This window comes from Panthera pardus, unplaced genomic scaffold (genome assembly GCF_024362965.1).
Source record: "Panthera pardus isolate Hobbes unplaced genomic scaffold, ASM2436296v1 HiC_scaffold_17, whole genome shotgun sequence".
In the NCBI taxonomy this organism is placed as follows: domain Eukaryota; kingdom Metazoa; phylum Chordata; class Mammalia; order Carnivora; family Felidae; genus Panthera; species Panthera pardus.
In genome coordinates, this window is record NW_026526732.1 from 84,255,886 (window position 1) to 84,270,551 (window position 14,666).

The 14,666-nt window shown below is 35.7% G+C and overlaps 1 long non-coding RNA gene across 1 annotated transcript in view; it reads right to left on the reverse strand.

Moving 5' to 3' along the window:
• Nucleotides 1-14,666, reverse strand: part of LOC109263303 (uncharacterized) — a 284,420-nt gene that overhangs the window by 99,636 nt on the left and 170,118 nt on the right. The gene's annotated exons all lie outside the window — the stretch shown is intronic.

Below are 14,666 nucleotides of genomic sequence, written 5' to 3' on the forward strand. Positions count from 1 at the left end.
CTCAGTTGTGCAATAGTAGTGACAGAGATCAAGATAAACATGGCATTCCAAAAAGTACCACAGAATGTCAAATGATAAGCTCTTTTCTTATCAACTTAAATCTTCAAAATACAAAAATGGTGTGTGGGGGGGGTGTGCCTGGGTGACTCAGTGTCAGTTGGTTAAATATCCAACTCTTGGTTTTGGCTCAGGTCATGATGTCACAGTTCATGGGATCAGGCACTGCGTCAGTCTATGCTGTCAGCACACAGCCTGCTTGGAATTCTCTTTCCCTTTTTCTCTGCCCCTCTTCTGCTCATGCATGCTCGCTCTCTCTCTCTCTCTCTAAATAAATTAATAAAAACTTGGGGTGCTTGGGTGGCTCAGGTGGTTAAGCATCCGACTTCAGCCCAGGTCATGATCTCGCAGTTCATGAGTTCCAGCCCCGCGTCAGCTCTGTGCTGACAGCTCGGAGCCTGGAACCTGCTTTGGATTCTGTGTCTCCCTCTCTCTTTACCCCTTGCCTTCTCTCTCTCTCTCTCTCTCTCTCTCTCTCTCTCTCTCCCTCTATCTCTCTCTCTCACTCTCTCTCTCTCTCAAAAATAAACATTAAAAAATAATTTAAATTAATAAAAACTTTAAAAAATAATAAAATATAATACAAAAGTGACTCTTCTTCCTGTTCCCTTTCTTTCCCAGGCAAATCAGACCACAAACCATTAGGGCACATCAAGTAAGCCAGAGGAGCTGCTGTGCTCCAAAGGTGGGCATGAAAGCCTGAGGACAGTAAAGAAAGTGCCTGTGTTGGAAGGCAGCCCAGGGTGGGCCCAACTGGGGTAAGAAAAGTGCCCATATTGGGAATTGTTGCCAAGTATGTGGTGTTAGAGCCAAGAGCAGGGGGAGTAGGGCCATCTGTGCAGGGGAGAGGCAGCACTGGCAAAGGGAAATTGGTTACATGCAAGGAATTGAACAAATAAGTAACTATATTAAAGATAATTAAGTCAGATTTCTCACTGTGGGAGAAGAGAGTTAACAATACAAAAAGCAAGAAAACTAGGATGAACCCTGTGCAATGAAATTGCATGTAGCAGTATGAGCTCACGCACTTCGACATACATACAGGTAGGTGTCAAAATTAATATAGCTTTTTCCACCAAAACAGCCTGTAAGCAGCAACACCCAATAACAATGGGAAAATCCACCCCTCAGATCTCCAATTCTAATTGTCATTCTTCAACAAAAGAAGTACAAGAGAAATAGTCAACTTCATGGCTAAAGCAGGGATGATACAAAATGGAAGCATGTTGCTGTGTCAGAAAACATAAGAAGGAACATTCTGTGGTGCTAGAAAGTAACAAAATGCTTAAAACATGAAGAGAAATTTTAAATTTTTTCTAGCTTTACTGAGATACAATTAACATAGAACATTGTATATGTTTAAGATGTGCAATATGATGATTTAATACACATATATGTTATAAAATGATTACCACGATAAGGTTAGTTAACACAGCCATCACTTCACATAATTATAATTTTGTTTGTGTGGGGGGTGAGAACATTTAAGATGTATTTTCTTATCAATTTTCAAGTATATAGTACAATATCATTAAGTACAGTCAACTTGCTGTATATCTCTAAGACTTATTCATCTAATAACTGGAACTTTACCCTTTGACCAGCATGACCCCATTTTCCCCACCCCTCAGCCTATAGCAAATGACATTCTACTCTTTATTACTATAATTTTGGCTTTTTATTAGATCCCACATATAAGTGAGATCATACAGCATTTGTCTTTCTCTGTCTGACTTATTTCACTTAGCATAATACCCTCAAGGTCCATCCATTTGTCACAAATATCAGGATTGCAGTCTTTTTTTTATGCCTAAATAACATTCCATTATATGTCTTTTTTTTCCTCACTTTTTCTTTATCACATTTTCTTTATCCATTCACTCACCAATAAAGATTTAGTTTCTATATCTTGACTGTTGTGAATAATGCTGTGTAATAAATATGGGGTTGCAGATATGTCTTTGAGATAATTATTTCATTTCCTTCAAATATATACCCAGAAGTGGGATTGCTACATCATATGGTAGATCTATTTTTTTTTTAATGTTTATTTATCTTTTAAGGAGAGAGAGACAAAACGTGAGCGGGTGAGGGACAGAGAGAGAGGGAGGAACAGAATCGGAAGCAGGCTCCAGGCTCTGAGCTGTCAGCACAGAGCCTGATTCCGGCTTGAACCCATGAGCCATGAGATCATGACCTGAGCCAAAGTCAGACACTTAACCGACAGAGCCACCAGGCGCCTCTGGTAATTCTATTTTTAATTTTTTGAGGAACCTCCATACTGTTTTCCATAGTGTCTTCACCAATTTGTATTGCCAGCAATAACACACAAGTGTTCTCTTTTCTCCTTATGCTCCCCAACATTTCTTATTTCTTGTCTTTTTGCTAATAGCCATCCTAACACATATGAGGTGATCTCTCATTATGGTTTCTATTTGTATTTCCCTGATGATTAGTAAGTAATGTTGAGCACCTTTTCATTTACCTGTCGGCCATCTGTATATCTTCTTTGGGAAAATGTATATTCTGGTCCTCGACCCATTTTTTTTATTTTATTAAAAAAAATTTTTTTTTAACGTTTATTTATTTTTGAGACAGAGAGAGACAGAGCATGAACGGGGGAGGGTCAGAGAGACAGGGAGACACAGAATCGGAAACAGGCTCCAGGCTCTGAGCTGTCAGCACAGAGCCCAATGCGGGGCTCGAACTCACGGACCGCAAGATCATGACCTGAGCTGAAGTTGGAGGCTTTACCGACTGAGCCACCCAGAAGCCCCACGACCTATTTTTTAAAATCAGATCATTTGGTTTTCTGCTATTGAGTTGTATAAGGGCATTATATATTTTACCTATTGATACCTTATCTAACGTACTGTTTGCACATATTGTCTCCCGTTAAGTAGGGTGCCTTTTCATTTTGTTTATAATTATTCTTTAGCTGAGTAGAAGCTTTTCAGATGTAGTCCCATTTACTTATTTTCGTTTCTGTTGCTTGCCTTTTGGTGTTGCATACAAAACATCACTGCCAAGACCAGTGTCAAGGAGCTTTTTCCCTGTGTTGTCTCCTAGAAGTTTTATGGCTTCAGTTCTTATATTTAAGTCTTTATTTTGAGTTAACCTTTGTGAGTGGAAGATAGGAGTCCAATTCCATTCTTTTGCATGTGAATATCCAGTTTTCTAAATACCATTTACTGAAAAGATTATCTTTTCCCCATTGACTATTCTTGATTCAAAGGGGACTTTTTTTAAAAGGACCCAGAAGTAAGCTTAAAGTTTACAGAAGCCATTGACTAAGTTGGAGAAAACTTGAACATCAAAATAAATATTTATAGTAATAAGTTATCACTCACTGAGCAAACCAGGAGTTATGAATTCACATGAATATAAGTAAATTGAAATTTTTATGAGGAACAGGAATTTATATAGTTTCAAACTATCTTCACATAAAATATTTATATATTTCAAAACAAAATGGAAATAACTTTACACTGCAGAAGCCTAGCAGATACCACATCAGATCAGCGGTAAAAGAAAATATGATCAGCAATAAGAAAAATTAAAAATTTATGCCACAAAATAGGAGGCAGTTAAAAGAACACAGCCTAACTTCTGTCATATTCCTGCTAAATAAACATAACCTGAATGTAAGCAGTAAGAAATATATGCTAAGTCCTAGTTGAGGACTTCTCCAAAGTACCCAAAAATTCAGATGTAACAAAATCATAAAATACAAGGAAAGACTGAGAAAGTGTTTCAAAGTAAAGGAGATTATGAGACACAACTAAATATATACTAAATATATCAGTATTTATAAACTGCATCTTTTTGCTATAAAGAACATTAAGATAACTGGGAAATTGAGTGAAGCCTGAGGAATAAATGGTAGTAAAATCTCAATATTAGTTTCCTGATCAATGATTATATTGTGATTGTGTTGGGGAAAATCCTCATTTGTAGTAAATACACCCTAAAGATCTTGGAGGGTGGTAGAATATTATTTCTCAAATGATATCAAACAACAACACAAAGCTTTTGTATTATACTTTCAAATTTCTGTAAGCTTGAGATTGTTCCAAAAATTTTTTTAAAGTTAGCCACCAAAGGGGCTCTCTTATTTTTCTGTCATAGGTAATTTAAATAATTTTACTTGTCAACTACGATTTTAGAAAATATGGTAACTAAAATGTAAAAGGTGAAATCCAGTTTAATCATTAGAATTAAAGGTCGGGGAAAAACTTACTCTGTTTTGATTGTTGTTAATATTGTTATAATGTTACCAGTAAAAATTAATAAAGTAAAATTAAAAGATCAAATGCATCTATGTCACTCAGCATGTTAGGAATTTCATAAGAAATTAAGAATTATGGTGGGCAAACTATGGATTGGACTAATATGGTATTTCTATATTATTATCCTGCAACCGCACACCGTGTTTTAATTTGAGTATTACCTATTTCTTCTTTATTTTACAGATTAAAAGGGAAAAATTAAGCCTTTCTTTTCTACAAACAGTAGTAAACATACACATTGTAAAATGTACTTGTGAGAAAATGGGAAAATATGTTCCTTAATCATGGAATCAAGAGATTTCATCCTCTGGGATGAAGAATGAGCTACATGTGTATATGAGGAAACTACAAAGACTAACACATTACGACAATCCTATGTTTTCAGAAAAGAAAATCAATATCTTCTATCAGAGATAAGAAGTAGATTATTGGAGAATGCTTTTATTGTTTTAGGAATTCTTAACCTGAAGTTAACATGAAGTCTGTTAATTGAAGCTTTCAGCTGCCTAAATATTATAAATAATATTTAAGCAAGGAATTCAGAAATGTAAGAGCTCTCCACTGACTAGGTTCTCTGGAAATGTAAAGGTGAAACAACTGAATGAAAATGCTATTTTTTAAAAGGTAAAAGACACAAGCCAACATGAAGTGGGGGGTGGCTCTAGCATAATGTGAAAGACACCACTATCTGCAGCAGGACAATGTACAGCTGCACTACACAGTTACCTAGGCAGTATTGAAAATATTCTTACTCACTTGTATGGAGTTTGTAATTCCTAGGCTTATCTTTCAAAATATGTATCATTTGGAGATTCTTTTCTCAAGATTTGGCCTCCTAATCCTGCCAGTAGAAACAACGAGAAGATAAATGCAGACAACTTCCCTGGAATTCCTAATGTGTCTCATCAATGGTTGGTTAAAAGGGTTAGGAAGAATGGTTGGGAGAAAGGCAGCCCTTTTGTTTTACTTTTGTTTTTTGAAGTGAAGTGAAGTGTGTCAATGAGATAGTCCCTTTCACTCAGTTCCAAGGCAAAAGCAGAACTACTAATGTTGGCCTGGAGTCCAAAAGAGTGCAGGTGATGACCACAAAAGACACGGGGCCAACGGTGTGGATGGATCAATGTAAATCCATCACCACTAATTGAAAAACAATTCCAAGGACATACCCTGGTGCCTGTGGATAAACAGTATCATGCACAGGAAAAGAAATGAGGAGGAAAACAAAAGAAACCCATGCCACAGTTTTGCTCAGGGTTAGTCCTAAAGAGTCAAGGGAAAGCATGAAAAATAGAAACTGAAAATCTAGCTGTATTTTTAAAAATATTATTTCCTTTGGCGAATAGGCAAAATACATGATTGAGAAATACATGATTTTGAATATTTTTCATTTTCGACACACGTTATAGATCAAGTTATGTGTGTAATATATTATCTATCCAGGTATCTATTACCTCAATAGTAATTCAACAATCATAACAATAACATAATATTATATTAGCAAAGAAAAGAGAATCAATAGTGTACTTGCATTAGATAATTTATTGCTGAGGTAGTCTTGCTAAAATATCAAGATAAGAGAGAAAATACCTTGGTATCAAATTAGTTTTAATTTTTTTTTTTTTAGCGTCCATGTAATGGCCTCATTGTATAGATTCACTTTTACTGGTCTATAACAACCTACTATAGAAATGAATATATTATATTGCTCCTAACTCCATCCATTCTTTGATGTTTTCAGAACTATAAAAAATTACCTCTATTTCCGAACGAGACAATACCAGACATATTTTAATGTTCTGCTGCCAGCATGTGTTTTCACTATTCTCGAAATGATAACATGCAGTTTGGTTATGAAGAATATGTCTTTCAACTTAAGTACTTTATCATAACTCTTTCTTCATAAATTTGAATTATATATAGCATAGGGAGTTTATTTGTTTTATTACATAATATGTCTTAGTCAAGTTAATAAAATGAAATACAATATTAGATTGTCAAAAGTGAAACTAATAGCTATAATAATAAATCATAAAACAGGCAGTATACTTTAGAAGCCTCATAATTTTATCAACAGCTTTATGATGTTGCTTATTACCATTTCTGTTTTATAGGTGAGAAATTTAGAGCCCAAAGAGATTAAATAGTACTGCAAAGAGTTAGTAAATGTAGGGCTTCATTGTATATATTTTTTTAATTCTAGATAAGCACATTTTTCAATTAAAGTACAGTCCCCCAGCACCAAGAGACATAACATTATCTACAAAGACAATCTTCTCTCTTATCCAATTGTGTGTTATTAAGGAAACAGATGCCTAACCAATAATTTGAACGGCACGGAGTATGCCAGTGAAAATAAATTTAAAGATACAGGTCTTAGCTTTAAAGAATTATCAAATAGAACTTGTAGGATAACACAAATAGCTGTTTTTGCGTTTTTAAATCTACTAACATAAAGCAAATTAAATAGGACAAATAAAATAGAGTGGGTAAAAGCATCCCCATGGAACATACATTATACATGGTGACTGTATGTGTCACTGGTAACCTGCTCTAAAGGTACAATTGCTTTGTTGATGAATTTCTCTCTGCTCTTCTGCTGAACTCCCGCATATTATTTGATCTTGTTGAAAGCCAAATATTAAATTTTAAAATTAACATTGTAACAACAATATTGTTAGTAAAGTAAAACAACTGTTTTAAAGTGATAGAGAAAGGAAATGAATAATTAGATCTTTTGTAACTTGTTTCTAAAGATTAGGACTTTTTCCTCAATAATATTTCAGCATTCGTACTGAGCTATTTGTCTCTAAGAACATGGTATAAACTCTCTCAAAATTCTGTTTTCAATCACAAACGGAGACCCCAAAGCCTTCACCAGAAGTGTCACACAGTGTTGTAATCATCCACTGAGCAAAGTTGGGGGAGTGGGGTGATGATGCATTCCAGCAGGAGGTGGGAGAGTCCTACACACATTAATAAAAACTTACTACTCGATCGCAACCAGACCAAAGCCACCAGTGATGCTGCTCTACGGATTGTAGGGCTATAAAGTATTTATTTTCACTCTCTTAAAGACCCGTTATGTTCCAGCAAACATACAGGAAATTGGGTTTGTGTTTTTATGTGTAACAAGAATCATTTCCAATTTTCTTGAGTTTTTTGGGGGGGAGGGGTGTATTATGTGGGCTCAAAATGTTCTTGTTTTAATTTTGAGTGTGAATTTGTGGAAGAGTCATTTAATTTTTAGATTATGTTTTCTTTTTCCCTTTGTTTTTACAAGACAGCATGGGAATGAAGGAGAGGTGAAAATTGATGGCATTTCAGATGATAGACTTCAGTGAAAGCAGCTAAAATTTATGAGGGGGAATTTCTACATGAGTAACTAATTTCCTATGTTCCCAATTGTTGTAGAGTCCCCATGTCTGATACCGGTAACAGAAATATTTTATAAATGAAGAGATCTTTCAAGGGACTAATATTTCTACATTTACAGAGTATAAATATTGTTAAATCCTTGAATGTTATTTATGTTAGAAGTGAAATATGTTTGAATGGCAGATTTTTTTTTTTTTGCATTTAAAGCTCAAACAAAAATTAATGAAACATCTAAATTTGAACATGGCTTTTAAAGTAATCTTAGATATATTCTCTTTTACCTACCTATGAACCCAAACCTGAGTAACGGTGTGAACTGAATACATTTATTCCTGAGTGGGAGGGGGAATAGATTATTTTGACTTTGACTTTTTAAAGAAAGAACAGCAGATATTTTAACATCTGATATAGCTTATTCTTACATGAAACACTTCAGCAATACAAGAAAAAGGAAGTTTTCAGACTGAGTCTAGAAACAAAGATTTTAATTCATATCTGGCTCAGGCAGTTTCCTTAGCTAGCCCCAGGAAAGCAAGTTTTGATTTTTCATATTTTAACAGTAGCTAATCTCATACTGTTAATATGGTGTTGCAAGCACTTTTTCTGATCATTTCCCAAAACTACCCACTTGTCTGCGTTAAGTCATTCATTTTTCATACTGCACTTCTACAAAATATTAATTGTAACTTTCACCAAGTAGTAAATGTTCTGTCCATATCATGCTTTAACATATAATTGGTACTCACGGACAATAGGAAATTGATCATAAAACTCTACAATAAAAGTAATGCTCAAGCTAGCTACTGATGATATTTACAGTACCTTTCTACTTACCATATATTTGGAATGGGTGTTTTCTTAGCTATGGCCTTGTCGCTCTTTGCTAGGAATTGTGTAACTTGAAAGTTAATATTCTGGTCTTCATTTGGATCTTAAGGTTAACTGGTTGCTACATCACTTCAGTATCACAGAATTCTCTTCTAAAGGTGAAGAGAAATTTTATTTTCTTGAAAAATATGTTCACTGTTAATGTCAATATCAAATATTATCTAATAAATTAAAACTCAATCATAAATTTTCAACATTTTTTTTTAATTTTTTTTCAACGTTTTTTATTTTTTTTTATTTTTGGGACAGAGAGAGACAGAGCATGAACGGGGGAGGGACAGAGAGAGAGGGAGACACAGAATCGGAAACAGGCTCCAGGCTCCGAGCCATCAGCCCAGAGCCTGTCGCGGGGCTCGAACCCACGGACCGCGAGATCGTGACCTGGCCGAAGTCGGACGCTTAACCGACTGCGCCACCCAGGCGCCCCATCAACATTTTTAAACAGAAAGCTCCCATTTATTTTTTTCAAAATTAAATGAATATTTATAAATTAATATTTTATCCCTTCAACTATATATTTCACAATTTTTGTCCCTAACCACTCAGGTATCCTTTTCCTCTTTGTTGTAAACACATAATTCCCACTGGGACCAAAGGAAATTAGTAATGTTCATTGTATAAAAAATAGGTCCAAATGTTTGATGACTGCATGGAGGCAGACAGGAAATGCCCAAAAAAGATTTATCTATAAGACAGATCTTAATTAACACTGGGTTATTAATTTTTTGTCTTCTCTTCCAAGATATGAATACGGAATCTCGTTTCAAAGGTTGAGGTGAAATTTTATAATTCATTTTCTTTATTTCTTACAAACTTAAAGCTGAAAATTGGAAACAGTGAGAGGGATAGGAACATAAGCTAACTTTGTTTTCCAAGTATGCATACAACCACCAGTTGAAAAGCAAATAGAAAAAGTGATTAACCAACTGAGTGTTTTACAAGCAGAAAGAGTAGTGTTTTCAAAACAAAGGTCAACCTTGAAACTTTCAATAGCTTCTAATTGCTCTTGGGATAAAAACCAAAATTCTAATCAAATGACCAAAACCCTATAAGACTGCTCTGCTAACCTCAAACTCCCAGCCTCCCCTGGCACAGGAGCTTTCCCTATGCAAGTTAACTTACCTGCCTGAACTAGACTTCACTGGCCTTCTCACTGTCAGAGCCAACTCCATCATCCCTTCCTTATGAAAGCTTTTACTGTCCTCCATTGATGAGACTGAAGTCCCCAGTACAAACTCTTGTAAAATCCTCTAATTCTCCTTCAGAGCACTTATTACAATTGCAGTATACATGCTTTGTGTGGTCTTTGATTAGTGCTAATCTCTCCAACCAGATTGCTAATTCCTTGGAGGCAGGGACAGTCTCTGGCCTTGTTCACCCTTGGGTCTATAATATCCAACACAATGCCTGGCACATAGTAAAAACTTATTTTTTCAGATGAATCAATCACTCAATGATATAGATATGGATTTCAATCTTAATTCTACCAGATTTTATTCTGGTTGCATGAGCTTAATCAAATTTCTAAAGAATTAAGCCACATGGTCCCCTTTTATAAAAGTAGGGTGATAAAACACAATTTATAGCATTGTTGAGAAGCTGAAAGATGGCCTCGTTTGTGTCCAGCTCAATAACATGTTTTTCCACTCCTTTCCCCTCTCTTTCTCTTAGAAGAAAATAATGAGTAGAAAAAGTTGATCTCTTGACAGAGTTGTTTATTAAATAAAAGATCAGCCCTTAGCCTTCAAATCCAGACTATGTGACCTTTGGCAAGTTAGTGTTTCTCCATACATCATCCCCATCTATAAAATAGGCCTGATCAGGGCGCCTGGGTGGCTCAGTGGGTTAAGCAGCTGGCTTCGGCTCAGGTCATGATTTCACGGTCCGTGAGTTCGAGCCCCACGTCGGGCTCTGTGCTGACAGCTCAGAGCCTGGAGCCTGTTTCAGATTCTGTGTCTCCCTCTCTCTGACCCTCCCCCATTCATGCTCTGTCTCTCTCTGTCTCAAAAATAAATAAACGTTAAAAAAAAAATTTAAAATAGGCCTGATAGCAGTATATACTCATAGGGCTACTGTGAAGATTGAATATATGCCAATCACCTAGAACAAGGCATGGGACATAAATATCGTATGGGTTCATTGTCATTTGTTTCTTTGCTCCTGATCTATAATTTTGCCTTTTTTCTATCACATTGAATGTGTCTCTGCACATTTGCCAAGTTAAAAAATTAGCATATTTCTGTAAAAAAAAAATGTATACATTTAAAAAAGAGTGTTGTTCAATTTTAGGTGGGAAACTTTAATATGTGATTTTTACAGTACTGATGTATGTTTGTGTGTCTAGAATAGGGTACAACAAAGATTGTGTGATGTCTTTTTCCTTTACATGTCTGTTCAAATAAATGGCTGACCCATTTTTGTGAACAAGGGAAAAAAAAAAAAACAGATCAGCCCTTAGTGATAATATATGCAAGTTTAGGCATAGTTTTTGCCCTTCAGATCTCAAATATTTAAACCTAAACACTCAGTAAAAATTATTTTATTATTCAAATCTTTGAACACTTCACGAACTTTTACTTTGAATTGTAATAATCAAACTGTCATCAAAATTCAGAACAAAGCTATCTAAAACTCCAAATCCTTCTCTCCCATTTTTCTCCATTATTCCATTATTCTCCATTATTCCAAAGTGGTCAGCTCCTCCTGGACCTGTGTGCACACTCTGTGCCAGGTTAACAGAAGAAATCCAGGAAAGGCTCATGATTAGTCCAAAGCTGTGGTTCTCATTTCTGTGCAAACCCCGTATCTTTTGGGGGTTCTTGGACTGATGTATTTTATGTTTAATTTATACTTATATGATATCAAATCACTATATTTTATTAGATTGTTTTTTTTTGTCTTTATTAGAACCATCTTATTAATTTTAAAAAATGTGTGGAACTTATTTAACATCCTTTTGAAAAAAAGTAGGAAAAAATTTTCAAAGGTCACTGGAGAATATGCTGGATTAGTCAAATGTACCATCCAGCCAGCATGCCAAAAAGTGTAGATATTAAGTGAAATAAGAGCTTAGGCAAGAGACTATTTTAAATTTTTTAAATATTTATTTATTTTTGAGACAGAGACAAAGCATGAACAGGGGAGGGTCAGAGAGAGAGGGAGACATAGAATCAAAAGCAGGCTCCAGGCTCTGAGATCATGACCTGAGCCGAAGTTGGACGCTTAACCGACTGAGCCACCCAGGTGCCCCGGCAAGAGAATATTTTAAAAATTTAAACAACAGCAGCCAATAATCAATAGTAGAGTCAAACTAACCGGGAATGGCAAGCTTTAGGGTTTAGTTCTCTATCCACATCCATCAGGATCTGAGAGACTGAGAATAAAGCTTTTCTTTTTAAATAATTGAATGTCTTTTGCAGCCGTCATTAAACATGGGTCACATCTATATCCTTCTATAGCTATTCTTCTTCTATGTCTTCCTGAAAAGACCAAGACACTTCTGTTGCTCTACCCATTCCCTTTAACCTGTCAGCTTTCTTCATACTGACCATCTTCTGCTTTTGGCCAGTGGTAAAACTAAGCCTGCTACTAATTCAATTCTAAACACTCTTTCAGTGGGTGAGTATGATTAGTCCTTTAATGTGCTCCAGTACTCCTCTCTGAAATACACTGAGCAAAGGCAGCCCAGGACCAGCTCCTTAGAATGCAGAGCTCTCCACCATCTCCTATTATGTACCCCCTGTTGTAGCCAGACTGGGTTATTCACTGTAATTCCAAGAAACGTATCTTTGTCCACTCTGGCCCACCACATCAGTTAGGATTATACCGATTACAAATAATAGAACCAATACAACAGGTGAAAGTTAAAACAAATGCATACATATATATTATGAATGTTTCTCACTGAATCCAAAGGCAAATGTAACCAGGCCTCAAGAACAAACTGGAATCACTTACAGAAAACAATTTGTTCTTACTTTTCTTTTCCTTTTTTTACTTCTCTTTGATCCCTGATCCCCATGGCAAAAAATAAAATAGTTCTTTATCCCGTCTCCTGAGAGACAGGTTTAGACTGAGAGTAGGGTCTCATAATCTCAATTTAAGATTCCCAGAGAAGGGCCTCTGATTGGTCCAATTTATGTAAAGTGCTAAAATCTGGGCCAGTTAACTGTGAACAAATATAGTTGATATGGTGGTTCTCAGAGAAATTCACTGTGACTGAGGGCCTGCAATTAAATGGGGATTGTTATGAGTTAGATATTCCTTACCGCTTACCACCAAGCTAAATTCTACAACCTGGCAAAGCTCTACCTCCTTTTTTAACAAACCTGGCATTTGGTCACAATGCCAGGCTCCCAAGACAATTCTCAGGGGAATACAGATGCAAGACCATTCCTGGGGGACCATCTCCCTGGAAAACCCATACAGTGGGCTCCCTTTCCTCAGTATCAACACTTTCCACTCCAAATACTAGGATGAAATAAATATGCAGGGCAAGTTCGAAGGAAGACAATTTTAAAGGGCATTCCAAATTTCTAAAATAATTACAAGTGTCCCCAAAACATATTTCAAAATGGTCACACAATTAAGTAAACAAATATAGGCGTCCCTCACTTTTCAGAAGTTTGTATTACACCACTTTGCTTTTATAAAAGACCTAAATTAGTACTTATTTTAAGTAATAGAAAGAATTTGAAGAGGATTTTTGCTTTTACGAAAAAGGTGAAAAGTGAAAATAGCATTCAGCATTTCTGTTATAGAGGCAGCACGCACCCCGAACAGCGGCAGTGGTGCCGCCAAGATCCTTCCCCGGGAACTATACTCATCATCTCCGCATCCAGCTGCCGTAACTTTGAACCATGTCTGTGAGCATCTGTGAGCATCTGTGTTTTATCGTGATTTATTTTGGCATCCATTTGCAAGATGTGTTCTAAGGTACCAGAAAAGCCTAAGAGGTTATTCTGGTGGTCTGCAAATGCTCAAATTTTTTTCTATATAAAATAATGGCAACTGCTTTTTCACTTTGTACCATTTCTGCTTATAAAAAGCTTCACAGGAAGGGTCCCTGTGTGGCTCATTTGGTAGAGCATCTGACTCTTGATTTTGACTCAGGTCATGATCCCAGGGTCAGGATTAAGCCTTGTGTAGGGCTCCACACTAAGAGTCAAGCCTGCTTAAGATTCTCTCTTCCTCTCCCTCTGCCTCCCCCCCAAAAAAAGGGAAAAAAAGTTTCATAGGAATGCTCTACTTTGGGATAGCAGGAAAAACCTACATAAATTAGAGACTATTATATTATTTTTACCTATCGAATTTAAAAGATTTTATAAATTTGTAATACCCAGTGCTTGTGTGGGTGCAAGAAATGGGCCTGCTTATTCATTGCTGATGTACTACTTTTTAGGTAAAATTTTAGTAATATGTATCAAAATCCTTTTTATCAATGCACATTCTATGAACCAGGAAATCCCAATTCATGATTACTTAAAAATAAAGAGATTACTTCTTTTTCTGAACTCCTACAGAAGTTATTGCCAGTGTTCTTTATTAAAGCATCATATATGCCCTTATGATATCTCTTCTATTCATGTTTTACCTGATTATTTAATTTATAATTCACAGTTGTTCTTTCCTGAGCCTGAACATTTCCTCCATGTCCCCTCAGTCTTGTAGAATGCCCACCATTCAACACATCGTTTTATAATTGCCATTTTGATTCCTCTTTAATCCATGATTTAGTTAGAAGTTTCTAGTGCTTGATGAACACAGAATTGATATTGATACACTGAAATGTGATTCTATACCTGATAAGTTTTTTGTAAATGTTCTACAGGTTTTATGAAAAGTCAAATTAAGAAGCCTCACAGTTATAAGTCTTTTCCCTCATGCCATTTGGAAACTTATATAATTAAATATAAGTTACCAACTGGTTCTGTCCTCTGTTAATATAATTTTGCTCTTAAAAATTAAGATCTTGAAAAAATAAGACATGCTGAACTTAGAAATTTTTGCCATGTCACGGGAAAGTAGCTTTCAAAGAAAAGTCTGTCCTATTTAACA